Genomic DNA, 25,691 nt, shown 5'->3' with positions numbered 1-25,691 from the left:
TCAGTGCCAGGAGCACCGATAGTCATGTCAGTGAGTACTAGTGTTCCCCCTGCCCCCCCCCCGGTGACTTGGCAGCTCTAATTTATGGGGGTTTTCAAGCTCTGGGGAGGAATTTTTTTAAAATCCTTTATTACAAGCAATGCAAATTAACATTTGCAATAATCAGTTGTTGTGACAAATGCCCTAGACATCATCACTATTCAGGAATGTGATGATATCATTTAGACCAGGCCTCAGTCCCACTTCTTTTAGTCAGCTTGTTTCTTGATCAGTTCTCCACGGGCTCTTGCCTAGCCTTATTGTGTGTGCTGTACATTCCCCCCCCAGGACTTTAATTATAGACATTTTTCTGACCTCCATTTTCTATCTTTGCTCCCCCTTTCCTCATCTGATTCTCTACCTAACCCTTCTGTCAGATTCCTCTTTTTCTGAATCCATTGCACGCTCTTCCCCCTTCTTCTGATAAACTAGTCTTTAGTCTCCCTGTATTTCAGCTTCTTGCTTCCCTGTCTATAGGTATTCCCTGAATGAAGTTTTAATTCCAACCAAACTGACAATATTCTTTTCTCTTGCTGAAGAACTGCTTTTCTTTAAATTCCTGAATATTGTGAGCTGTCACACCAATTCAGGCCTTCAGTGTAAGAGGCTCTGCCGCCACAAGCACAATACTATATAAATATTCAGTTATTGCAAACCGGGGTGGGAGGGGGAAGCATGCTGTCAAAGGATTTAGCAGCTGTGATAGCATTGCGTATTGTGTGGCTGACAGACATATTAGTCCATCTGCATTGCAGCTGAGTGTTCAGCTTCTAATTACTCATGCAGAGTACCTCTCAGTCACAATATTGGGAGCTAGATTTTTAGGTATTTAAGGCTGTAATACTAAACATGTATATTTGGAAGTAAATCCAATTTAAATGAATGGGATTTAGCAAACGTGATTAAAATGGAGTTCTAAGGCTACAAGCCCATGCACTCTTGGGAGTCTTGCTGAAACCAATGAAATCCCATTGAAATCTATAGGACTAAATTCCAAGAAATTATGTATGGGATTAGAGATAACCCTGCTGCTCTAAAGGGATGTGCCATTTTCCTTCTAACAAAGGAACAGTTCTATAAGCTTAGGGAGAATGTTGTGTTTTTAGTAGACCTTTGCTGAGGAAGGAAAAATCAAAGACTTCTCCCTTTATACATGAATTGGGAAGCAGGTACAAAGCTGTGCTGGAGAAGCAAAAGCCGGTATAGTAGAAAGCCTTGGCTTGCCATTTCTCACTTAATATGTTTTCCTCTTAGAAGAAATGCAAGTAGGCTACTGATTATTATCTACATTATTGTGGTACTTGCCAGGAGCTGACAAAAATGGTACAAAATGCACAGTTAATCTCTCACTTAGCATCAGTAACAATCAGTTTGCATATTTTTCAAATTACATATTATACCAACAAAGCTGCCTAGATTTGGGACTTGGAATACAGTAACCCAACTTTTAACTGTGGCCCAAGACAATTTTTTTTCCTGGCATGGATCTAAGTTAGGTTTGCCAACCTCCAGGTGGTAGCTAGAGATCCCCCAGAATTACAACGGATCTCCGTCCAGGCCACAGGGATCAGTTCCCTTGGAGAAAATGGCTGCTTTGGAGGGTGGACTTTATGGCATTATACTCTGTTGAAGTCCCTGCCTTCCCCAAAGCCCTCCCTCTTCAGGCTTCACTCCCAAAATCTCCAGAAATTTCCTAACCTGGAACTGGCAATTCTAATCTAAGTGGAAGATCAAGTTTTGCCTTTCATGTTTCTATGTCTTGGGGGAGGGGGGCAGTAGAAAAGGTGGCAGCAATATTTGGAACTTCGGAGAGATCCCTCTGTGTATAATAAAGGTTGGGAAAAGAGGAGAAGGCAGTTCTTAAGGAAACATCTTTAAACTTTTTAGCAAGTTCTCCAGAGAAATTATTTCTATTTAATAAAAATTTCTATTTAATACAAATTTCAAATAATGTTGTTTACAGTTTTTTCTGATGTAGATTTTGCTTTTACATTTAGTTTGTTTCCCAGTGATTCTGTAGTTCATCCTGTTTTTTACATTAGACAAATTTGAGTTACAGTGGCATTTTGCTTATTGTTTGCAGTTTTAAATATGAGGGAGCAGGAACAACCCCAGAGTGACTTTTTAAATTGTATAAGACACCTTTGGGATTGGCAGTGTCATTGTGCTCTTCAGTCTTTGCCACACTATTTGACAAGCATTGTTGTCTTGTCTTCCACTATCTGTGCTGTGTTACTGTGATGGTGGTACTTTTCCTCTGAGCAGTATTCAATAGCTAAGGCCTTGTAGATCAGCTTCCAAATGAATGAAAATCAATATGCCCTGTGCAACCTGGCTGCATTTAGCCTAGTCGTTCTCTCCATTTCACACTTTTGTGATTGGATCGATGTATATACCTGCAAACATTTGAAAACAGGTTTTGGTATGCTTGAGCTGAGACATGTATCTTGCAAGCGGATTCTTCTGTATGATGGATAGGGTTGCCAGTTCCCTGGGGGGATGAAAGTGGGAGATGGAGGGGGTCACATGGGGGGCACTTAACTTGCGCAAGCTCTGGAGTGCACCTGCATCACACCAGAAATGATGTCATTCCTGGCACGATGCAGAAGTAATGGGCTGTATTGATTTTTATTCAATCGACCAGAGGTGTGACCCATTACTCCTGTGTTGTGCCAGGAATGACATCATTCCTGGCGCAGTGTGGGGGCACTCTGGAGCATGTGGGAGCATATTTTGCCCCGTCAAGAAACTGACATGTCCCAGTCGGTTTCTTGGTTCAGTTCAGGCTTTGGGTCTGATATAGGCTTATAAAGTCAACATGACTCTGAAGTTTATGAGCTGGGATTGAACTATGCATGGGCAATGATGTCATAGCGTCAAGATCTTGACCTGTGTTACATCATTTTAGCAAAGGACCTTGGGTGGGAGTATGTGCACTGTCCTTGATTGGCTAATTGGGATCAGGTTAGTTGCTACAGTTTTGGATAAAACAAGAGTTCTCATTATAGCTTTCTGCTCAAAAGCTTGTACCCTTGAGCCCTTTGAACCTCTCCTGCTTTTGGATTCTGTGTGGTGGCTAAACAAATTTCTCCTTCCTGTTTTCTGCTTTGGATCTGCTCACTTGGATTGGTTGCAGCCCAGGATTTGTGTCTAGAGATGGGCATGAACTGGGAAAACTCCGAGCCGTATGATTCGTCGTTTGTCACGTTTCATGAACCATGAACGTTTGCGAACTTGTCCCAGTTCGCGAACTGGTTTGTTCAGTATGTGAAAACATCACTTCTGGGTCAGCAGAAAGTCTGCAGAGAGCCTATCCCTCCCTGTTGCCTAGGAAATTGATTGATTGGTGCCAGGCTGTCTGCAGTGACATACCGAAATATGAACCAATGAACTGGGTTAAAATTCATCACAGTTCATGAAAAATGAACTTCTACAACTACCCAAATAGTTGTTTACTGGAACTCAATCTGTAAGTGGTCTACATTGCATAGTTGACTTCATGTTTAAAACCTTGTAGGGCTCGGAACTTGCCTCTTGGTTCCATAGCTGAAGGTTTAGTTAAGAGAGGCTGGTGGCTGCTCATTACTCTGGAAATGAGAATTCACTCCCAGTTTTGAGTGTTTTGCTCTTGACCTCTCACTCAGGGTGGCTTGTGGATACAGCCATCTGTGACAGCCCCCACCACCGCATTCCTACACTCTTCCCCCTCTGCTGGCCAGGTGAGAGATGGCAGGGGCAGAGGCTAGCGGCAGAGAATGCCCTGCCCCCACCAGGGGACTGACAAGCCTAATGATGGAGTGTGTGTCCTCCCTTCACTCCTCTACAATTATCAAATGTTATGGGCGTGCTTCTACTTAGGGGCCCAGATTGTATGCTTTCTCCAAATGTTTGTGGAGAAATCACATGATTTGGGCCCTTGTGCACATAAGCCTCCATCTAGAGGGCCATGTCACAGATTACTTGTTCTCTGTTGATTTTTCCATGGAATAGAGCCTTTGTCAAGTATTTTATTATCCACATTCATTCAAATAAAACTTATTGACGTGTTATAATGGCTGAGCTATAGACTTTGGCCTCCTGTTCTGCTCTCTTTAAAATGCTGCTCTTAACTGATTTGCACCTGTCTCCTTCCATTTGGTTTTCAATTGTATGTCTTTAGTTTCTGTTGGTGTAAAATTTTACATTATTTTATGCAACCTGCATTGTTGAAAATTTCTGTTTCCCAAGCAGCTGAAAATACCTGCTTCATGTTATACAGCCATGTGTATTGGTAGTAGAACAGAGGCCCATTCCGCACAGCACACTTTAAGCAGGTGGTGCTGAGCATTCATGCCAATCAGTGCTGAAACGGCTTGCAGTCCCATCATTCTGCACTGCACGACCTGGAGGCAATTTGATATCTGCTGACGAGTTGAGATGTGTCTGGTTGGAACCACATTTTGTGGTGGCTAGAGCTGACGTCATTTTTTAGCATTTTTTTGCATGCGTCATAATGTTGCAATGTTGGAGCATGTGTGTGCATACTCAGGAGGAAGGAAGCAAACAGAGAAGCAGGCTTATGACCCTTACCTCACTTCACTGATAAAAATAATGGAAAAGGAGTTCAGAAAGCTGTACAAGGTGTTCAGCAGTGCTCATTCTTAGTGCTTCTACCAAAGATCTTTTTTTTTTTAAGGAAATGTCTGTGCACAGTGTAGGGTTGCCAGGTCCCCTTACCCTCTCAGCTGGAGGTAGGAGACCTGGAACTCACTTTCCTTGCAGTGCTTGTGCACGCTCCCAGGCTGCACGATGATATCACTTCTGGGTAGTGACATCACTGTGCAGGGCATTGTGCTGCCCCTGGGAGCGCTCCTGTGCACCACAGCAGACCGATTTAGGCCCATTCGGGGCCTAAATTGGCCATCTGTGAAGCAGAGGAGCTCTCCAGGGCAATCCTGGCAGCACTCCTGTGCTCTGCAATGGGCTGATTTTGACCCTAAACAGGCCCAGTTTGGACCACTGCAGAGCGTGGGAGCTCTGCTGGAAGAGCCCTGGAGAGCTCCTACACTTCACAGCGGGCCAATTTCAGCTCCAAATGAGCCTGATTCAACCTATTTGGGGCTCAAATTGGCCTACTGCAGTGCGTGGGAGCATGCAACACCACCTGGGAGCACACCCTGGGAGGTGTGTTCCCCCACCTTTTCCTCCCAACAGCCAGGTAAGTGGTGGCTTGGGCAGAGTGTGGAAGCCAGGGATCCCCCACCCTCAACAAGGGACTGGTAACCCTGGTACAAAGTGATTGTTCTACCATTGAACTAAGGCCTTCCCTTAGTTCTTTGGATTGAGTCAGATTATTGGTCCAACTGGTTATGTTCAATACTGTCTTCTGGGTGGGCAGCCATTCTATATGGACTCAGTTCTGCTGTCTGGAATCATTTTATGTAGAGAATTTTGGAATTTTGTCTTGTGGTTTCTGCTCTTTTGTTGCAGGTAAATGCAGTTCTATATCTACTTTTAAGAGCAGAGTTTGCTTTTTTTTAAAGGATATATAATTTAACAGATAAAGAAACCTTTTGCTTTCTTTATTTTTCTGGTAGGTTATGCACAGACTATTTTTCTGTATTAAACTAGAGACGAAGAAATGAGTCCTGGTGAATAGTCCTGAACTAGGAAGAGAGGCACATATATTATCACTAGATAGACGCAGCAGTTTCAATGTAGAAACAAGCTATTTTATGCCTGCAGCATGAGGAACAGAAGTAGAAAAGGCAGCATGCGAGAGCTTCCCCAGGCTCCTCATAAATTTCCAAGTGGTGTCTGCCGTTCTTCTTCTTTTTTTTAGCATTCTGTAAAATGCAACTCTGGGACCATTAGATGTTGTGCTGGTGAAGGTGATAGGAAACGAGAGAAGACATTTCCTGGCCTCAGAAGTTTAATGATTTGTCAGTCAATTAACTTGAGGTCAAATGCATCCCTCAGGTTGTTGATGTTACACTCCAGCAGACTGCATTGTCAAATTCTTTAGCTTTGAATCCTCCAAGACATAGATGTGAATGCATTTTGTGTGGACAGTTCCATGTTTTAAAGCATAAATTTCCAATTCTGGTCTGTATTGGATGATATTTTAACTTATTGCTTTTTTTAAAAAAAAGAGAAAAAAGTATAGTATAATAGCTGTGTCTCTTAAATACTCTGGCAGTTGCTCAATGTCTCAAGGGAGAAAATGAATTAAAAAAGAAAGGAGCTGGCTTAGTATTTCAGCATTGAATCTAACTAGTAGCTGCCCAGCTAGTGAGCCATGCAAAGTGCTTATTTTGCTAATCATAATAGTTTCTCAGCCACTTTGCACTGATAGTTGTGTCATATTTCGTTTTTGCCCTTCTCTCCCATTGCTGTACTGTACATTCTGAAAGAGAACTTGATTCTCGAAAGCTTATGCTAAAATAAAATTGGTTAGTCTTAAAGGTGCTACTGGACTCTTTTTGATTTTGCTACCACAGACTAACATGGCTAACTTCTCTGCATTCTGAATCCTGCTAGCTGTAGCTTGGAGGCCAAAGAGACTGATGGGCATTGGAAAGGAAGTTCTTCTAGATTTTTCCTGCTACCCTGAGCCCATAAAGCTACTGGTAGAAGCTTCGGCCTTTGACTTGTGAACTTACTGGCTTCATTAGATGTACAAAGCAAGAGCACAGAGAATAATTTACAAATGTGGGATATACCAAGTTGACCCTCCATATACTGTGACCCTCCGTATACAGGTGTTTGACAATCTTCCTGTTTTCACAGTTCCATGGAGGCAGCAAAAGTATGCTTTTGTTCATGATACTTACTTGAACTGATGAACAAATAAAGCTGCCTCATGCCAAATCAGATCATTGTTCTATGAAGGTCAGTATTGGCTGCTCACAATCAGCAGTGGCTCTCTAGGATCTCAGGTAGAGGTCTTTCACATCACTTGCTACCTAACCTTTTTAGCTGGATATGGATGGGCTTGAACCTGGGACCTTCTGCATGCCAATCAGACACTCTGTCACTGAGTCACAGCCCTACCACTTGGTAGATGTTCATGGTATGGAGCCCTGATACATGCTGATTCCATGATTTGCTGTCCAGTTCATGGAATTACTTTGTCAGATTTTTGAAAATTTTATTTACTACATTCCACCTTTATAATGTAATGCCAGATGGCATACACAGGATTACCTGAAGGTCTTCCGTCCAGACCATGACCAGACTGAGACCTGCATAGCTTCAGCATGGTGGTTGCATCACCAACTTGAGACTGGAGATTTCAGCTATAGTTGTGTTTCCTGTAGAAGTCTCTGCAGCACATTCCACCATGGAAACAAGAGTAAAATTAAAAATTAAGGGGAAATATATTGATTCTATCTCACCTTTCAGTCTTAACAGGTCGTTAAAATGGAAAATGTTCAGGGGAAAGGCAGCTCTTGCGTGTTTGTGCTAGGTTTTTGGTGCTCAAAATTCTACTGCAGCATTTCCATTGGATTGGTACATATGGGGGCATTCTTCCTTGTAATACTTGCTGATAGAAAGGTCACTGAGATTTTTTTTCAAAAGCAGCAAGGGCAAGGGGATTGAAAGAGTGATGCCATAGAAATACTTTCAATGGAGAGTGGCAGCATAATAATAACTATAATAATAACCTAATAATAACTGAAGTTTCCATGAATACCACTGAAACTTTCATAAAAGTTGAGAACTGTGGCTTTAGTGTACAAGTATGAAGTCCTGAGTGGGAAAGTGGCTGTGTGTATGTCAATCTCTCATTGAGCACAGTCCTGCTCTCCACATACGGAAGGCTGTGTGTGAAGGCTCTTGCCACTCTGGGCAGGCTGTGCTGTATCCAGCCTTGGTATGACAAGCCCAAGGTCCTTTGTTCCTCCTACCTTGGCATGTTATGTTCTAGGCCTTGCGTGTTTATGCTTCCTCAGATAGGTGTAAGATGGAGTAAGACTACAATAGGAGTAAGGCTGAGGTGGAGTAAACTTGTATGCAGTGGGCCTGTGTTACTTATGGACTGAAGAAGAGGAATGGAGGCCACAAAGTTGGACTACTGGCAAAACTGAGCAGTGTCTGTCTGAAATTTTTGTATTCAAGTGCTCAAAGTGATTAATGAAAGAACTGTGATTCTCGAAAGCTTATGCTACAGTAAAGTTGGTTAGTCTTAAAGGTGCTACTGGACTCTTTTCTATTTTTGCTACAATAAACTATAATTGAAAGTTCTATAAAGTTACACTGACTTGCTATTCAGTCAGTGAAGAAGCCCTTCTCCAGCAGACCATCCCACAACAATGGTGCTGCAGCCAATAAGGCATGGATTTGGACAGAGAAGGACTGTATCCTCCTGGAGGGAGGGGTATGTGTGCAAGTGATGGTGATATAGGTAGGTAGTGGACATTGCTGTCAGTATTGCTATGCTGAGCAAAAAGCACCCAGCTTGCTACCTCTTGTCTGCTGCCTGCTACCTTGCTTTGGTTCAACGTGGACCCTCTGTGTCCTGCTCTCCAAATAAGAAGAAACAAGGAAATTGAATCCAAGGAGATTGAATCCAGAGGACTGTTGGCTGTGAAATAGAAGACAACAAAAGTTCAGAAGGAAGATCTTATGTTTCCATTGGCACAGTAAGATCTCATTTATAAAACGTGCATAAGTTATAATGCCCTTTGTTATTCCCCATAAAATTCTGAGCTCATGAGCACAGGAGTAAAACAACTTATGCAGTGTGGATAAGGATTATTTCTTATTTGCCACCACCAGCCTAAATTCTAGGGCAGCAAGCAACCTTGAATAGTGTCTTTTCAAGAAATGATGTAATAACCAGTCAGTCTTTTGGTACAAAAACAGTACCAGTCTTCTTAGACTCAGAGCATGATACTACTGGATGCTGAGGCACCATGGGGATATGATTCCCCAGATCAGGGCAGCAGCAGATAAGAAAAAAGAAGGTTTAATTCTTCATCCCTTTCATTGTTTTGCAGAATGAAAATCACATCCCCCAATGCTGTTCAGCCCTCAAAGGAAAAAAAGCGGGTAGGGTGGGATACCCCTTTATTTTCCTTTGAGGGCTGGCACCTGCTTGGGGTCAGTTTTGATAAATGAAACCACATGAGAAACAGAATTAAAACTCTTCTTACTCCATCCCCTGGCATAGCTCCGATGTGAACCCCGCTCCTGTGGAGAATCTCTTAACTTTTAAAATGCAAGTTTGGTCTCACATCTTGTTTAGCTTGATCATTATTATAATAGACTACTACAGAGAAGAAAGATGTATCAGTCAAAAACAGCAAAATACAGGCTTGCTTAGGTAATCTTCTATACTATTTGGCTGTTTTCCAAACAAGTCTCCAAAAATGCAGTTCCCAGAGTCCAAGATGGCAGTTGCTGCTAATTTCTGCATTGTGGACAAACAGAGATCACACGCCACCCTGAATGGAAGTAGCTCTAGGCATCAGAAAGGGAGAGTGCTACCTGCCTTACTTTTTTAAAACTAAAAAAAACTTAATAATAAGATCATACCCCCAGATCCCTGAACTAATTACAGCTGGGCAAGTCATGGATGGCATCATGCTAAATAACCAAGTATTAAAGCTTATTAATGTTAAAATTCAGAATCCCAGAAATGACAGAATGTCTACCTTTGTACCTCTGGGAAGAGTTTGATCAGTTTCCTCCATAGTATGTATGGGTATTTCAAATGAACAGACATTAACCAGGTGAGATGGAAAGGGGGAGGGGACAAATTATATTTCCCAGATTACGGTTTACCTATATCCAGTAGGACAAGCTGGCTGTCTCCCAGCACAGAGTTGTGGCACTGTGTAACATGCAAGTGACCATGTCAAGCACGGGACTCTCGCCAAACCTGCATGACCCTACCCTTGAAATACAAAGCTGGTGCTCCAGCTTTAGAATGAATGGCAGAAGCCATAACTCTCCTTGCACAGCCTTTCCTGGTATTTAAGACCAGCCTTAGCCATCTGATGGCAGCAGCTGCTAGCAGCTAGCCTGCTGTGTGCACCAACTGACTGTTCTGGGACAGTAAGAATTATACCTCCTAGTATAAGGCAGTGTTGCACCCCCATTCATGATGGAAAAATTGAATGTGAACAAGGATGCCATTGTGGATAGTTTTAGACAATTTCCAAAAGCAAGGCTATTTTCTCTCACTGTTTTCTTCTAATCTTATTATGAAACTCGGTAATGGTCTTTGTTTGCTTTAATTCCTATGCATGAGGCAGCTCCATTTTTTAAAGTAAGGAACTTGGTTGTGAAATACATTGTGAAATAAAATCCTTTGGCTGAGAAGCTTGGCTGCCCCTGCCTTTCCTCCTCACAGTCTGTTTGACAGCCAGATCTTGCAATGCCCTTTTCTCCTGCCCCCGCCCCCTCCTCCTCCTGCCTCAAGAGGTTCATGCATTGTAACTCATGGAATTCACTGTCACAAGATGGAGTGGCAGCCCCAGATTTAAGTGGCTTTTTAAAAGGTCTTAAAGCAGGGGATGATCAGTGCCATCATGCTCTGGTAGCAAGCTTCCTGGGTGCATTTATCTGTTTAGTTACTGTGGGGAACAGAAAGTTGTACCACGTGGATCTTGGCAATTCTAATGGCTTTTATGGCACAAAATAGTACACCCCTCTTTAAAGGTGAAAGGAATCCATAAATGCTTATAAACAGCACATTGGCTATGGCTACAGAGTAGGGGTGGGGAAAGGATTAGGAGGAACCTTTAAACCGATTGTGGAAAAGTCATTAGCCGCTTCAATCCACTTCCTGGCCTTCAATCTGTTTGTGATCTATGGATTTCCCTTTACAGAAATCCCAGTTGACACTTCCTATCATGTCATGTTTATCTGCCTTTAACCAATCTGTTCTTAACTACAATCTCTCCTAGTTTGCTTGGTAATGAAATAAGGAATACCATGTTATTATTAAAGGTCTTTTCTGGAATTCTTCTGTCATGTATTTTCTTGTATTGCAATGGTTTAGCATGATTAGACAGTTGTCTGTATTGAGAGTTCTGTCTGTTATTACAAAAAACAAAGTCTATTGAGATGTTTGGAGCTTATTTGGTCTCAGGATTCCATTAGATTAATTAAATGCAATTATCACAGTCTTTTAAAACCGAAGCCCATGCTACTTTTACTCTGAGAAAAGTTTTCGGTTTAATTCAGAGCTTTTTTTGTTGGATATTATCATAGTTTTATAATGTGGTTTATAAACTTCATCAGGCAGCTGATCAAGTTATAACCCTAGATATCCTTATATATGTGAACAGTAATCACTACTGGCTTCGCTTAAGCTGTGTGCAATTAATGAGGCTTTGGAAAATATTACCAAGAACGTGTGCAGGTTAATTCTTTGGAGCTTGGATACATCTTTGTATGACTGCTAGGCGCACATTTTTAAAACTGGCAAGGTTTTAAATCAAAGGGGTAGTTCTTTTATTGCTTATATTTTGTATCATGCAAGAATACCACATATTAAAGTCTGTGGACTATAGTGGTAAGCCCAAAGATTTGCATTGGATCTTAGGTTGGGCTGTAGCACGCTCATGCTGTCTGTGAAAATAGATGCTACATTAAGCTACAGACACATTTTACCTATTGGGCTTAGGCTTTATATGCTTGTATTATTCTGTGTAAATGATGACCAACGATTATCAATAATGGTATCCATACAATTTTTTAAAAAAAAACCCTTTTCCCACTTTGAGTAAAGTAAATAATTATTTTGTAAACTTTTTGGTATTTGTTAGCAACATAATTTTGTATGCCAGCAAAACTTGAAAACAGGAGCCAGACTCGCTGGTTATTTGTTCTAGAGATTTCAGGCCAGTGACAAGAAGTGTTGCTCTTTTGCTGTATTTTTCATAGGAGAAATGTTCTGTGAACTCAACATCTGTTGTGAACTAGGATTCAGGGAAACAAAGGGAAACTTAATTAATTCAATTGGCATTTATTACAGGTTAGGAAATACTTTGGAGAATTTATTTTCAATCCTCCCCTAAAACGCTGTAGTATTTTCCTGATGTAGCAGAATCCATGACTTCTGCTTCACTTCTGGACCTTGCTGTCAAGGGTATGTCAGGTGCCCAACTACATTTTACTTTGGGAAACTCCCAGTAGAAATGGCTCTTGCACCAGACCTCTGTGATACACTGTTCCCACTTTGAAGACACCTGTAGGTTTGAAGCCTTGGAGGATTTTATGCTCGTCCAGCAATCTGTGTAATGTCAGCACCATTCACCATTTACGCAGCTGTGCTTTTGATCGCCTATGTCTCCTTTTACACATGTGAGCTGGATCAAATGACTCCCTTCTGTGAAGATTCTCCTTTCCTTCGTGGATAGACACTTTTCACTCTTTTCTATCTCTCTGCCCGCCCCCCACAGGCAATTGATACAACCCTCTGTTTTGGGTTGGGAGTAGACATGGGCACGAACCAAAAAAAATTACGGAACCCACAGTTCATGGTTTGGTGCCTCTGACGAACCTGAAGTTGTGAACCACAACAAACTCTTCCCACTGATGAACTGGTTCAAGGTTCGTGGTTCGTGGGCATCAGAACGGCCCCTGTTGGACTTAGAGCAGAACCACAAGTGACAAAAGGCACAGATTGGACACTTGTCAGCCTCCCTCAAGTTTTGATGGGAAATGTAGGCATCCTGGTCTCGCAGCTTCGCTCTCTGACTGCTGTCCAATGGACTTTTCAACTGTCACTTGTCCAACATCCCGCCAAGCTGCCTACATTTCCCATCAAAACTTGAGGGAAGCTAACAAGTGTCCAATCTGTGCCTTTTGTCACTTGTGGTTCTGCTCTTAGAGAGCCCATATTCCCAGGGAGTGCTTAGCAGGCTCTCCTCCAGCCAGCACCCAAGTTTGGTCAAGATTGCAATAGGGATCTTGGAGTTATACTGTCTCCAGTCCGAGGCCCCCAGGAAAATCTCACTCAATACAATTAGAGCCACCAGTTGACGTTGGCCCAGTGTAAAAGGGGTGGACTCAAAGGCAGGCCACCTCCCCTCTAGGGGGCAGGGGGTATGGTCACTCGCTGGTGGCACCCCCCATGTACCCACCTGCCAGGCCTCTGGCCACTCACTGGTAGTACCCCCCATGTGCCCACCCGCCAGCCCTCAGAGGAGCGCGCGTTTATTCCCGGTGCAAGCCGGAAGGTGGCTGCTGAGGGTGGCTGCCAGGCCTGGCTGGCGTGGGGAGGTGATGGCATGCCGCCTCTCCTCAGGGGGTGGGGGGTCTGGCCACTTGCCGGTGGCACCCCCCACGTGCCTGCCCATCAGGCCTCAGAGCAGCGCACACTTACTCCTGGCACAGGCCGGAAGGTGGGCGATGATGGCGGCCACCAGGCCTGGCGAGCATAGGGAGGTGGTGATGAACCACCTCCCCTTTAGAGGGTGGGGGGGCTGCCTGTTCGCCAGTGGCACCCCCATTTGCCCACTCACCAGGCCTCAGAGGAGCGTGTGCTTATTCCTGGCGCAGGCCGGAAGGTGAGTGATGACGGCAGCCGCTGGGCCTGGTGAGCACGAGGAGGCAGAGACGAGCCACCTCCCCTTTAGGGGGCGGGGGGCCTGGCTGTTTGCCAGAGGCACCCCCATGTGCCCACCTGCCAGGCCTCAGAGGAGTGCACGTTTATTCCCGATGGGTGATGTCCCCTCTCTTTCTATTTCTATCTCTATTGTTTTCTACATACAGTACTCCAACTATATACCATTCTCTCACTGTTAACATACATTCTCTAATGTATGCACATACATTCTACTGTATGTACTTTATACTTATACATTCTCTAATGTTTGTATCTTTCTCTGTTTTTGATTTTCCATCCTTTTATCTATGTATGTGTCGTGTTCGATTCTATATCTCTTTGTTGCATTTGCATTCTGTTTCTAGATCTAGAACAGTTGATATCTGTGTACCCTTTTCTATCTGTTTCTCTATATTTCTCTGTGTTTCGACCACTATCTATCTGAATCTTTATCTTTCTATGTATATCTGCCCTTTCCTTTTTCTTTCTGTCTCTAGCTATCTTTTTCACTCTTTCTATAACTATATCGTTTTCTACATACCTTTCTCTGTCTTCATCTATATGTATGCTCGTATATCGATCTTTTTCCAATGTTTCTTTCTATTTGTCTATCTTGGTCTGTCCGACTCTGATTCTATTTGTAGCGTTCGCATGTCATTTGGAGGGGAAGTGGCAAGATCCCCCAGCAACCGCCTGGCCTCAGAGGAGCGAGCATTTATTCCCAGCGAGGGCCGGAAGGCGGGTGATATCCCCTCTCTTTCTATTTCTATCTCTATTGATTTCTACATACAATTCTCCGACTCTATACCATTCTCTCACTGTTAACATACATTCTCTAATGTATGCACATACATTCTACTGTATGTACTTTATACTTATACATTCTCTAATGTTTGTATCTTTCTCTGTTTTTGATTTTCAATCCTTTTATCTATGTATGTGTCATGTTTTGTTCGATTCTATATCTTTGTTGCATTCGCATTCTGTTTCTAGATCTAGAACAGTTGATATCTGTGTACCCCTTTCTATCTGTTTCTCTGTATCTCCCTCTCACTGTCAATTCATAACTTTCTATCACTATCTCTTTCTATGTGTTTCCACCACTATCTATCTGAATCTTTCTTTCTATGTATATCTGCCCTTTCCTATTTCTTTCTATGTCTAGCTGTCTTTTTATCTCTTTCTATAACTGTATCGTTTTCTACATACCTTTCTCTATCTTCATCTATATGTATGCTTGTGTATCGATCTTTTTCTAATATTTTTGTTTTTGTTTTTCAAGCCATCTTTTTATCGATCTGTCTATCTTGTTCTGTCCGACTCTGAATCTATTTGTAGCATTCACATGTCATTTGGAGGGGAAGTGGCAAGATCCCCCAGCAACCATGGGACATCACCCGAGGGTCCCCCTGAGGATTTTTCCAGTGGCAGCCAGCATCACCCACCTTCCTGCCTTTGCGGAAAGGACGGGAGTTGCGGGACACGTTCCCACTCATCTGAAAGAGGTCCAGTCAGTCCCGTTGACAGGGGAGCCGCCATGCTGTGCAACTGACTGTATCCCTATATGACACAATTGGCTGCGCGATTGCAGCCAAGCTGTCCCTTGTGACCAAGGAGGGGGCAGTAATAGGATAGTCCCTCATGAAGCAGCGGCTGACATGACCTGCTGCCCTGCCTTTGCGGAAAGAAGGGGATGGGCAGGACAAGAGACATTGCTTCGACAGGTCAGAGTGGTTCCAGAGAGAGAGAGACAGAAATGGGTCAGCAGCAGCAGCAGCTGACATCGGCCACCTTCTTGCCTTTGTGGGAAGGACATAAGTCGAGGGACCCATTCCCCCCTGCTCAGAGGGCACAGCATTTACAATGGATAGGGGCACTGTGCAGCTCAAATATATGTGCAACAGCTCCTGAGCTGTTGCGCAAATGCCCAAAGGAGGCTGCCGCCAGCATCACCCACTTTCCTGCCTTTGCAGAAAGGAGGTGTCATGATGATCTGGCTGTGCCAGGAAGGCCTATCAAGGTCTCAGAAGCCTGTTAGCAGTGGGAGTGGGCCTGGCTAAACCTTACCCAAACATACCAGCCCTCATTCGAAATACCCACAGGACTTGATGGGCAAGGGTGCATGGTGACAGCATGGAGAAGGGGTGAAATGTTTTAGTAGCCTGTGGAACCTCACGCACTCCACGATGGATATGGGCAAGCCATGTAGGGCAATTGTCTCTGCCAAGACGCAAAGGCCCACCTCCTGAGCCATCAACCTCGAGGTTCTAAGCAGCGCTGTCCCAGACTCTGAGGGGACAACCTCCACGAGCGTGGCCTGCCAGAGCGCTCTGCTCCCACCAGCATCACCCTCAGGGCAAAGTGACCCTCCCACTGATCCCCCTCAGAAGAGCTGGTCACCCCCTTTCTCCCCCCAATGGATGTTTCACTGGGCGAGGAGGGAGACAGGCTCAGGTGGTGCATCTTCAGGTGCCGAATCAGGACTGTCAAAGACAGGTGCTTCAGGTTTTTGCTCCTGCACACCAGGACATCACAGGCATGGCACCACATCACATGGGCCTGGCACCAGCACTGGCACCAGAAGGAGGGAGGGACTAGAGCCCTAGCCCACCACTCCCACAGACCTGACCAGATCAGGCACTAATAACACTGTGTGAGCCCTCAGCCACGGTGCCCACTGACCTTGGCTCCAGGGCCTGGCAGCAGCCCTGGCACCGAGGGAGGGAGGGACTCGAGCCCTAGCCCACCACTCCCACAGACCTGACCAGATCAGGCACTAATAATACTGTGAGTCCTCAGGCCAGGTGCCCACTGAGCTTGGCCTCAGGGCCTGGAAGCAGCCTTGGCACCAGAGGGAGGGAGGGAGGGAGGGACTAGAGCCCTAGCTGCCAGCCCTGGAACCAGAGGAGATAGATCCCTATCCTCAAAAAATCCCAGCTCAATTATACTCTCTCTGTCTCTCTCCCCAAAGGCTAGCAAGTAGCAAGCAACAGCTCTGTCACACTCCACTGCTCGCTGAAAGTGAAACCCAGCCTGGGAGCCCACGGCTGTTTATAAGCACAGGTCCCATTGAGCAACACAGGAGGTCTGTGTTTGGCCGTCAGAGCTGCATATCAGGGTTTGCAGGGATGAGATTGGAGTGCCCGTGGCTAAAGGACAACCCCTTCCCCCTCCCTCCCCTGCGTGTCTTCTCCCAACTTGTAACCGCTTTGCAGCTCCGTGGTTGGAAGGAAGACCTGCCGATCAAGGTAAGCTGGGCTTCCATTCGGGTTTCCAGGGTGACAGAAGGAGTGCAGACAGAGTTCAGGCATTCCCCCGGTTCTGTTTCCAAGGGAATTGATTGATGGTGCCTGACTGTCTGGCTTCACGAACCATGGAAGAACGCACCGAACTGGGCCTCTTACGAACGCTGGTTTGTTGGCCATGGACGCTCACGAACTGCTGGATTGTGAACAGACGATCGAGCAGTTTGTGGGTTTTTTACGTTCATAATGCGGTTCGTGCCCATGTCTAGTTGGAAGTAGTCATATCATATCCACCTGGCAAGGAGCTTGGAGGTTTTACTTGCGAGACAGTGGCACTAAAGCACATAGATTCTTCCATAAGCGCAGACTAGTAAGGGCTTGCTGGTATGGTTGGATTAAATAGGTGGAGGCTAATTCAGATTTAAAATGGTGGTTTCATGTGTTACATGTCACAAAAGCCATGTTGACAATTTTTAAATGCTGTGTTGTACAAATGCATTCACTTGTGTTACTTGTGGAAATGCTCTGAGGCACAGGAAACTCGATTGTGTACAAGCACTAAATCCAGCAAAGAATTTAAGAATTCAGAGTAGGTTTTAAAGATACAAGTAGCCCCTTTTAGATTTCACAAGGAACAAAGAAATACTGACATGGAAATGAATGGAGGCCTTGACAGGCTTTGGGGAAGAGATCCTTCACAGGTACTTCCAATATTCCACTTAAGCTAACCTGGATGCATGGCTATTTCTTACAGATAAACAGCTCTCTCTCTGTTCTTAAAATGCTAGAATTATTAATTTCTATATTATATAGCTTTCCCCCTTGCTAGAAAGAATAAAACATTGGGTACCAAAGGAATATAAAGCTGGTGATTGTAGGCCACAGGAAGGGATGGTTCTCAAAACTTAGCTCTAACATCCTCTCAAGTAATTTTGGAAGACAATAAAGCTGTTAAAAAGCAGCTGTGCCTATTGCATTTTTAATTTCTAGGGTTGTTGCAAAATGCTATGAAATCAGATTTTATGATTGAATCAATGTCTGGCAATTGCTGATCAGATCAAATCCTGATTCATAGGACTTCTGATGAGCAATTCAAAGGGAATTCATTGTTGTTTTAAAAAAAATGACCTCAGTGTCTTCATAGACTAGACCATGGACTCTGGAGGAGAAACTATTAAGTACTGCAGGCATGTATTAGATACTGTGGGGAAAGTGGCCCATGGCTTGGCTCAGATTGCCAAGCATGGAACCTGGGGGCTTCTCCTCCTAAACACCTGGACTGGGCAATTTTTATTTAAGGGACCTCTGGAAAAGTGCACTCAAGAATTTTCCATTACTCAAGTATTAAAACATTATTGCATTAGAAAATCCCACTGAATCCTTACATGTGCTTTTGCCTAAATGTCAGGATTGCAGAAGTATTTGCTATGTATTATTTATTTTATTTATCATATTAAGATTATGGGAGTTTGATACTTGACCTCCCCTTCCCCCAATACTAGGGAAAAGAAGTTTAAGAAAAGTTTGAAGAGGTGTAGGTGAAGACTGCTGTTTCCTTATTCTTGGGGTTCTACTTCTAAAAAATTGTAGACTGATATAACAGTGCCCTCCTCTTTTATCGATATTGCTTTTACTTCTTCATTCATCTGTTCTTAATCTGTGAATATTCTTAACTGCAATTTTTTTTTATCTAATACTTTTGCAGAGTCCTGTATAGGATTAGCTTGATTTAATATCTTTTCTAAAAAGTAGAAACGACAATACTTCTGCAATCCTTTGTTTTTAGAGACTATACTTTTGAATAAAACATGGTCTTCATGTAAGAGACACATTTAAGCTCTTCAGTTGAACTGGTATTTGAAGTTGCCCCCTAGATTGTTTTTGAACTGAATTCTGGGAAATCTGATGGAAACAGAATATTTTTCTGATTCACTTTGTCCTAAAAGAGTTAAAGTACTTTTGTGTAGCTTCAGACAGGCTATTATCCCTTAAGTATCTTGTCTTTGAGGATTAGCCTGAACTGAATAGTCCATTATTGATTACATCAGCGACACTGTGCTAATTCTCTAAATAGTAGGGCTAGTTCCAGCACACAATGTGCTAGATTCCCAGCATTAATCTAATTGGGCTGGTGAAGCCTTGTGTGTGTGTGTGGGGGGGGGGTCCATGCAGGTATACCAAGGATGTTTGTGAGTCCTTTGTAAGGATGGGCACCTCTCACACTCTTTTGAATACTACAAAAACAGAACCCTCTCAGTTTTCAAGAATTGGGGGAGAGACTCTTGCCTCAAGGGAAAATGCTTGAATTGGGCTGCCTCCTCTTTTGAATGGCAACAGCACAAAGAGCCATTGGCCATTATCAAATGCCTGTAACCTCCAGAAAATCATGCAAAGCGCACAGCACCATGGCATCTTCATAGCACGATTTCCTGTCATGATCCCGTTTAAAGGCATGATTTCTGATGTCATCGCGCCATTAAACAGGATCATGACGGGAAATCGCACTATGAAGATGCCGTCATGCTGTGAGTTTTGTGAGATTTTCCGGAGGGTTTACAGACATGTGAAAATGGTCACTGCTAACCACAGTCTTTTAGCTTTCACATCACCTCTGATCACTAGTAAAAAAAAATGCTTGGGTTGTCAGGATCCAGTAGCTCAGCTCCAGGAACTCTAATTGTCTGAGCAGCACCAAGGAAGTACAGTCCTAAAAAGCATTGGCCTACAGGGCAACTTGTTGGTCAGTGTTTGTTTATTTAAAATATTTATTGAGCCGTCTTTCTCTAGAGCATGTTCCACTGTGCAAAACAGGATGCTGAACTAGATGGACCACTAGTTTGATTCAGCAGGTTCTTCTTATGTTCTTGAACAGCTTAAACACTCACTGTATCCCTCCTGGCCCCTTTCCAGCTGATAGTTAGATTGATGTAGGCTGGGTTCTGTTTTTGCCTATCAAATACCTGAGCCAGAGGCCTGGTTTGGGAGGCTTACACACTTTCTAGCTGAGTATCAAATTTGGGACTCTATCAAGTCAGCTTTGTCATCTACTCATGCTCCCATCTGTGCTATGTACTCATCAGTCATCACTCATCAGTTTGTCCTAATTTAATACAGTGTACTAATCCTGGGGGCATATCAAACCTAGTTTCCCTTAGCTGGGAAAATTTGAAATGCTTTTGCTTCCTGCTTTGTTCTCTCTCCATCTACTGGTTCAATATTAATGTATCATTCACTTACCTGCTGAATTATGCTAACACACTTGCAATTCTTTGTGTATTGGACAGCTTGAAGATTGGCAATCTGTATTCTCTCTCCAGTCATGCTTATTGTAAGGGGCCTGTCTGATGCTTTAGTCCTTATCAACTTAAGGTCTTTGCCTCAGTCTAACACTTCATTGGGTATTAATGTTCATATCTTCCTCCAGGAAAACATAAATAGTTCTAGTGTGTTCAAAATTTGCTTTTTTTGTTCAGGCTTTAATTGCAAAATTGGGGAACAACTATTTTTTAAAATTACAATAGTTTCTTGGATGAGTTGCAATATCTGTGGAGATATCTAGTATGCAAAAAGGAAAGAAAAGTGCACCTTTCCCTAGAATTTCTGCAGTGATTTCATAGTTACTTTTCATATATGTTTATTTTCTCTTTTGTTTCTTTCAGTACCAGGTTGTTTATTATGAATACAAGATGCTGCCTTACATTGAATTGGACCATTGGTCCTTCAAGGTCAATGTACACTGACTTGCAGTGGCTCTTCAGGGTTTCAGGCAGAGATCTTTCCCATAATTGTTAATTGATCTTTTAAAGTGGAAATATCAAGGACTGGACCTTAGATTTTCTGCATGCACACGATGTGTTTTGCTACAGAACCATGCATCCTCTCCAGTGTTTTTTAACTGTCTGTCAGACTCTGCCGTGGTGGCAGCAGAGCTTTAGGTGGGGGGGGGGGTGCTCACCCTCCAGGATGGCCTGGTTGTTCAGGCTGGCTGCTGGCTGCTCCTCAGAAATGGGGAGGAGGGGGATTTATAGCCACTCATGCCCTCTCTCCCCTCCAAGCAGGGAGGTAAAATTAACAGAGCCTTCGTGGAGGCCAAGATTAAACAAACAAGCTCTCCGAGGAGCGATCTTTGCCATCTCTGGAGAGGTGAAACTGACAGCCTTTGACTCTGTCTTTAACTACCCTTCCCAGCTAACGTTGTGTCTCCTTTCACTTGAGCATCCTCGTGTAATTCATCTTGTGTACTAGAGAGACTCTTAATATTTGCCTTTTTCACTGCTGTGGCACATTGGGTTGCTGTTTTCATTGAGGTATCTACTGTAAACCCCAAGTGTCTTTCCCTTTCAGTCAAAGCAATTTAAGATCCCATTAGCATATACTTGAAGTTGTGAGTTTTTGTTTCAGTGTGTATCATCTTATACTTACCTACACTGAGCATTGATTTCCACATTGTTGTCCACTCACCCTTTTCATGGAGACCCTCCTGGAGCTCTTTATTTTAGCTGTTGTTTTCAGCACCCTTAATAATGTTGTGTCATTTGCACATTTGGCCACTGTACTGCTCGTCTCCAGTTCCAAATCATTTATGAACAAATAAAATAGCACCATCCCCTATAATGACCTTTACAGGACACCACTGCTTACTACCCTCCATTGTCAGACCTGTCCATATATTCCTAATCTTTGCTTCCTGTTGTTTAACCAGTTTTTAATCCATAAAAGAACCTGATACCTTATTCCATGACTGCTAAGTTACTCATGAGTAGACATGGGCATGAACGAAAAACAACAACAACCCTGAACAAGCTGTTCATTGTTCGTTGCCATCCACGAACAATGAACAATGAACAGTAGCGAACATGACCCTGTTCACAAACATGTTCATTGTTCGTGGCCCTTTAAAAATCTCTTTAAACTATCAGGTGGCAGGAGGGATTTTCCCCTGCCACCTGCCAGCTGATAGTTTAAAGGGCCCTTTCCTGCCACATGCAAGGAGCACAGCCCTTTAAATACCCCACAAACTGCCCTTCCCAATGTCCAATACCCACCAAATTTGCAGGGGACATAGTCCTCACTGTCCTCGAAGACCCTCCCCCCCAAGTTTCAGAGAGATTGTACCCCGGGAAAGGCATGATGCATGGGTCTCCCCCTTTGTTGTCATTTTCTCTTCACAGTGGCAAAAACGGGACTGCCTGTTGGAAGGCAGATACTTTGAGGGGTTACAAACTGACCTTCCCAATGTCTAATACACACCAAATTTGCAGAGGGCATAGTCCTCACTGTCCTCCGAAGACCCCCCAAGTTCCAGAGATATTGCACCCCAGGAAAGGCATGATCCATGGGTCCTTCCCTTTGTTGTCATTTTCTCTTCACAGTGGCAAAAATGGGACGCTCTGCTGGAAGTACTTTGAAGGGTTAAAGCCAGAAGGAGTTCAGACAGAGTTCAGTCCCTGCCTGCGTTTGCCAAGGGAATTGATTGCAGGTGCCAGATTGTCTGGCTTGACCAACGGCTGATGAAGGCAACAAACGAGGCTTACAACAACCACTTGTTCATTTAGAATGGGGCCTCATGAATGGCTTGTTCACGAACAGATGAACGGGCTGTTCATGGGTTTTTTCCGTTTGTAATGCTGTTTGTGCCCAATGTCTACTCATGAGTCTTTGGTGAGGTAACTTGTCAAAAACCTTTTGACAGTACAATTATATAACAGTCCAAATATATAATAGCTACTGGGTCATGGTCATCGACCAAAGCCAGGGCCTTCTGATCCTGACACTAGTCTGGTAGAACTTTCTGTCTGCTGAAACCTGGCCCTGTAAGAGACGGTTGAGACTGGGCTATGGGTGAGTTCTTTCCAGTCTCCTGTGTTTGTGTGTGTGTGTGTGTAGTAGTAGTAGTAGTAGTGTAATCCCCACTCTGATTTTTCCTCCGATTGGATCACTGCTGCTCTTTCATCTCCCACCCCATAGAATGTTTGGTTGGGGCTGGGAAATATGCACCATCGTCTAGATTTTTTATTACTGAATTGTATGTTTATTTATGGTTTTAATGCAAATTTCAATGTAAATTTTAATACTGATATTATCTGCTCTGAGCCCATTCGCGGGGAGAATGGATTATAAATCAAATCAATTAATCTACATGCTTGTTCACTTTCTCAAATAACTCCAAAAGGTTGGTGAGGCAGAACTTCCTTTTGCAGAAGCCATGCTGATTTTCCCTCAGCAAGCCTTGTACCTCTATGTGCCTAATAATTCTATCTTGGATGACAATTTAGAATTTTCTTGTGATAGGAGTTAGGCTAACTAGCAGCTACTTTTCTGATTCTCCTCTGGAACCCTTTTAAAATATTGGTGTAACATTTGCTGCTCTCCAGTCTTCTGGTACAATGGCTGATACTAGCTATTAAGGGAAGGAGACAAGGAGCAGTGAGTGACTCTTCACCCCAGAACTTTAGCAGTGCAATTCTAAGCAAACCTACACCCTTTCATACCATTTAAAGGTGGGAATCTTCAATCACAAGTAGCAAACTATTGTGTTATCCAAATCCTTTTCTTCCTGAACTAAGCCCTGCCTACTAGCTTAGGCTTCTGGCCCTGTGTTGACCACTGATATACTATAGTTTGTCTACTCTTCTTTCTGTCTTCACACGTGACTTGAGGGCATGGCTGCTTGAAGCTTTCCATTCAGGGAGAGAACGTAGCTTTGATTAATGGCTGAATTTGCCCTTCTTTTTTCAGAGTGTCTGAGACTGGCTGGCTTGCAGAACTCTTGCTGTAGAATTGGTCTTTTTTGGGGCGAAGCTACACATCAGGCATGTATTTTATTTTTTACTTTTTGAAGTAGTCTTTTTTTAAAAAATGGTATTTTCCTGGGGAATTGCAATTATTCTGGAATGTTTGCATAACCATGGAAAGCAAGCTGAATGATCTGTCTTATTCAATGTGATCCTGCTGGAAACCTGTTGCTCAGATCAAGCCCATAAAGAAAAGGCTGTGATTGCAAAATATTGATATTTTGCTTTTAGGGTGGATGCAGAAGGTAACTATTTAAAAGCATTCCCTAGTAGTCAATGGGAGAGGAAGGTTTAAAACCAGGAGAAGAGGAGGGCCATAACAGAAGGGATGGGAGAGAGTGAAGGGGGAAACAACTGAGCTTACAGCTTGTCCTTGGAAAGGGCAAACTGTTTTGGTAGAATGCATCACTTAGAAGCTCATGACTGTACCATGTTGTTCTGTTACCCTTAATCTGCAAAAGCAAGAGCATACTGAATGGTAGAAATACTTAAATAGCATGAGGCCTCTTGGTGTTGTAAAGATCTTGATTTTCTTTTACTGCCTTATGAGTTAAGGTCATCTTACTGGCTCTTGAAGGCAGAAATTGCTCAGTTTTATAGCTCCTTGCTTTTTAGTGCTTATGTTGTCTTAATTTTATGCCTTAGCTTTAATTTTGCACAATAGAGGGGTGGAGGGTTGCCAACAATTTCTTGATCTTATTTGTAACAGTATTTTCTCTCTGGTGCATATTCTGAGATGTAACAAAGACAAGAGAGCCCAAGGCCAAATTCTTAAGTTGTTGTTCAATGTATTGTGTGAGAGAAAACCTTGACTCCAACCATGCTCCCCATTTGCCTAGTTCCAGCTTAAATGAGGGACACCTGATCCTCTAGGCAGTCTAGTTTATGATACCTTTCCCATGGGGCTGCAGATCCATTCAAAGGAAGTTTCCTTTCCCTTCCCACAATGGGACCTGGAACCCTGAACCATGTTTGGTGGCTTCCAGGGGTCATTTTATAGAAGAAGAGCTGGAGGAACCTATTAGCACAACTCGTTAGCATAACTCATTAGCATATGCCACACCCCTTGCCATCACAGGAAGTGTGTCATTAGCATAACTGATTTGCATATGCCACACCCCCTGACATCACCTATCCTGGCTGTTTTGGACCCAGTCCTGGCCATTTAGAGCTGAAATTGGGCCCAAAATGGAAAAAAGGGACTGAAAATGGCTGAAAAGAATTGGGCCACTGCTGAGTAGGAGAGTGATCCACCACCCGTCAGAGGCCCGATCTGGGACATTTCGGCCCCAATCCAGGCCAAAACAGGCTCAAAATGGCTGAGAGTCAGGTGGGCGGGGCCACCTGTCATGTGACCTCTTTGGGGAACTACCGGAACTGCGTTCCTGCGCGCTCCCCCTCAAAATGAGCCCTGGTGGCTTCACAGTCTCAGTGCTGTATAAGGATGTCTCTGGGTCTCACATCTCGGGGTTTTAATTTTTTTGTAACTAGCACATGTGACTGGGGGAGTGGGGGGAGGTCTGCAATGAGTTCTATATAGATGGCAGCCTGAATGGGTATAGTAAATTCTCTTTGACTCAGATTTGGACTGGAATACTACTTAGAAGGGAGGCTCAAACATCTGTTGGTTTGGCTTACCAGCTGTTCACCAGTTGTGAACAGAGAGCCAACTGCCCAACTGTCAATTTGCTGTTCATGAGCAGTTTGAGTGTATTCATCGGGTTACTTTTCATGTGTTCAAACAGTGCATGCAGTGCAGTTGGCAGTGTTTCATGCATGTGCGTTCTTACAGAGTCCACTGACACTCCTATTTCGTCCTCATCCCAGCAAACCTGTTGCAATTGTGACAACCATTGGTATAAATGAACAGTGAGCAAATCAGTCATTCAGACAGCAGTTATAAATAAACACTCATAAAAAAAGAACAACTCCTGGTGTTTCGTGTTTAAGCTCATGTTATTGACATTATTTGCACATGCACATTTTTGCCCAGCCTTGTGGATGGTGTAGCACCTCCTTCCCCTGTCCCTTAATGATATGACCAGACTATCTATGACCCTGGGTAGAGTC

The 25,691-nt window shown here is 43.6% G+C and overlaps 1 long non-coding RNA gene across 1 annotated transcript in view; it reads left to right on the top strand.

The window, feature by feature from the left end:
• Nucleotides 1-23,639, top strand: part of LOC129324933 (uncharacterized) — a 320,063-nt gene extending 296,424 nt beyond the window's left edge. The window contains exon 3 of the long non-coding RNA XR_008596567.1: nt 23,566-23,639. This is a non-coding gene — a long non-coding RNA (uncharacterized LOC129324933). The remainder of the gene's footprint in view (nt 1-23,565) is intronic.
• The last annotated feature ends 2,052 nt before the right edge of the window (nt 23,640-25,691 follow it).

This window comes from Eublepharis macularius, chromosome 2 (genome assembly GCF_028583425.1).
Source record: "Eublepharis macularius isolate TG4126 chromosome 2, MPM_Emac_v1.0, whole genome shotgun sequence".
In the NCBI taxonomy this organism is placed as follows: domain Eukaryota; kingdom Metazoa; phylum Chordata; class Lepidosauria; order Squamata; family Eublepharidae; genus Eublepharis; species Eublepharis macularius.
Note: the sequence above shows the minus strand (reverse complement) of the source record. Positions and strands in the feature narration are given on the sequence as shown.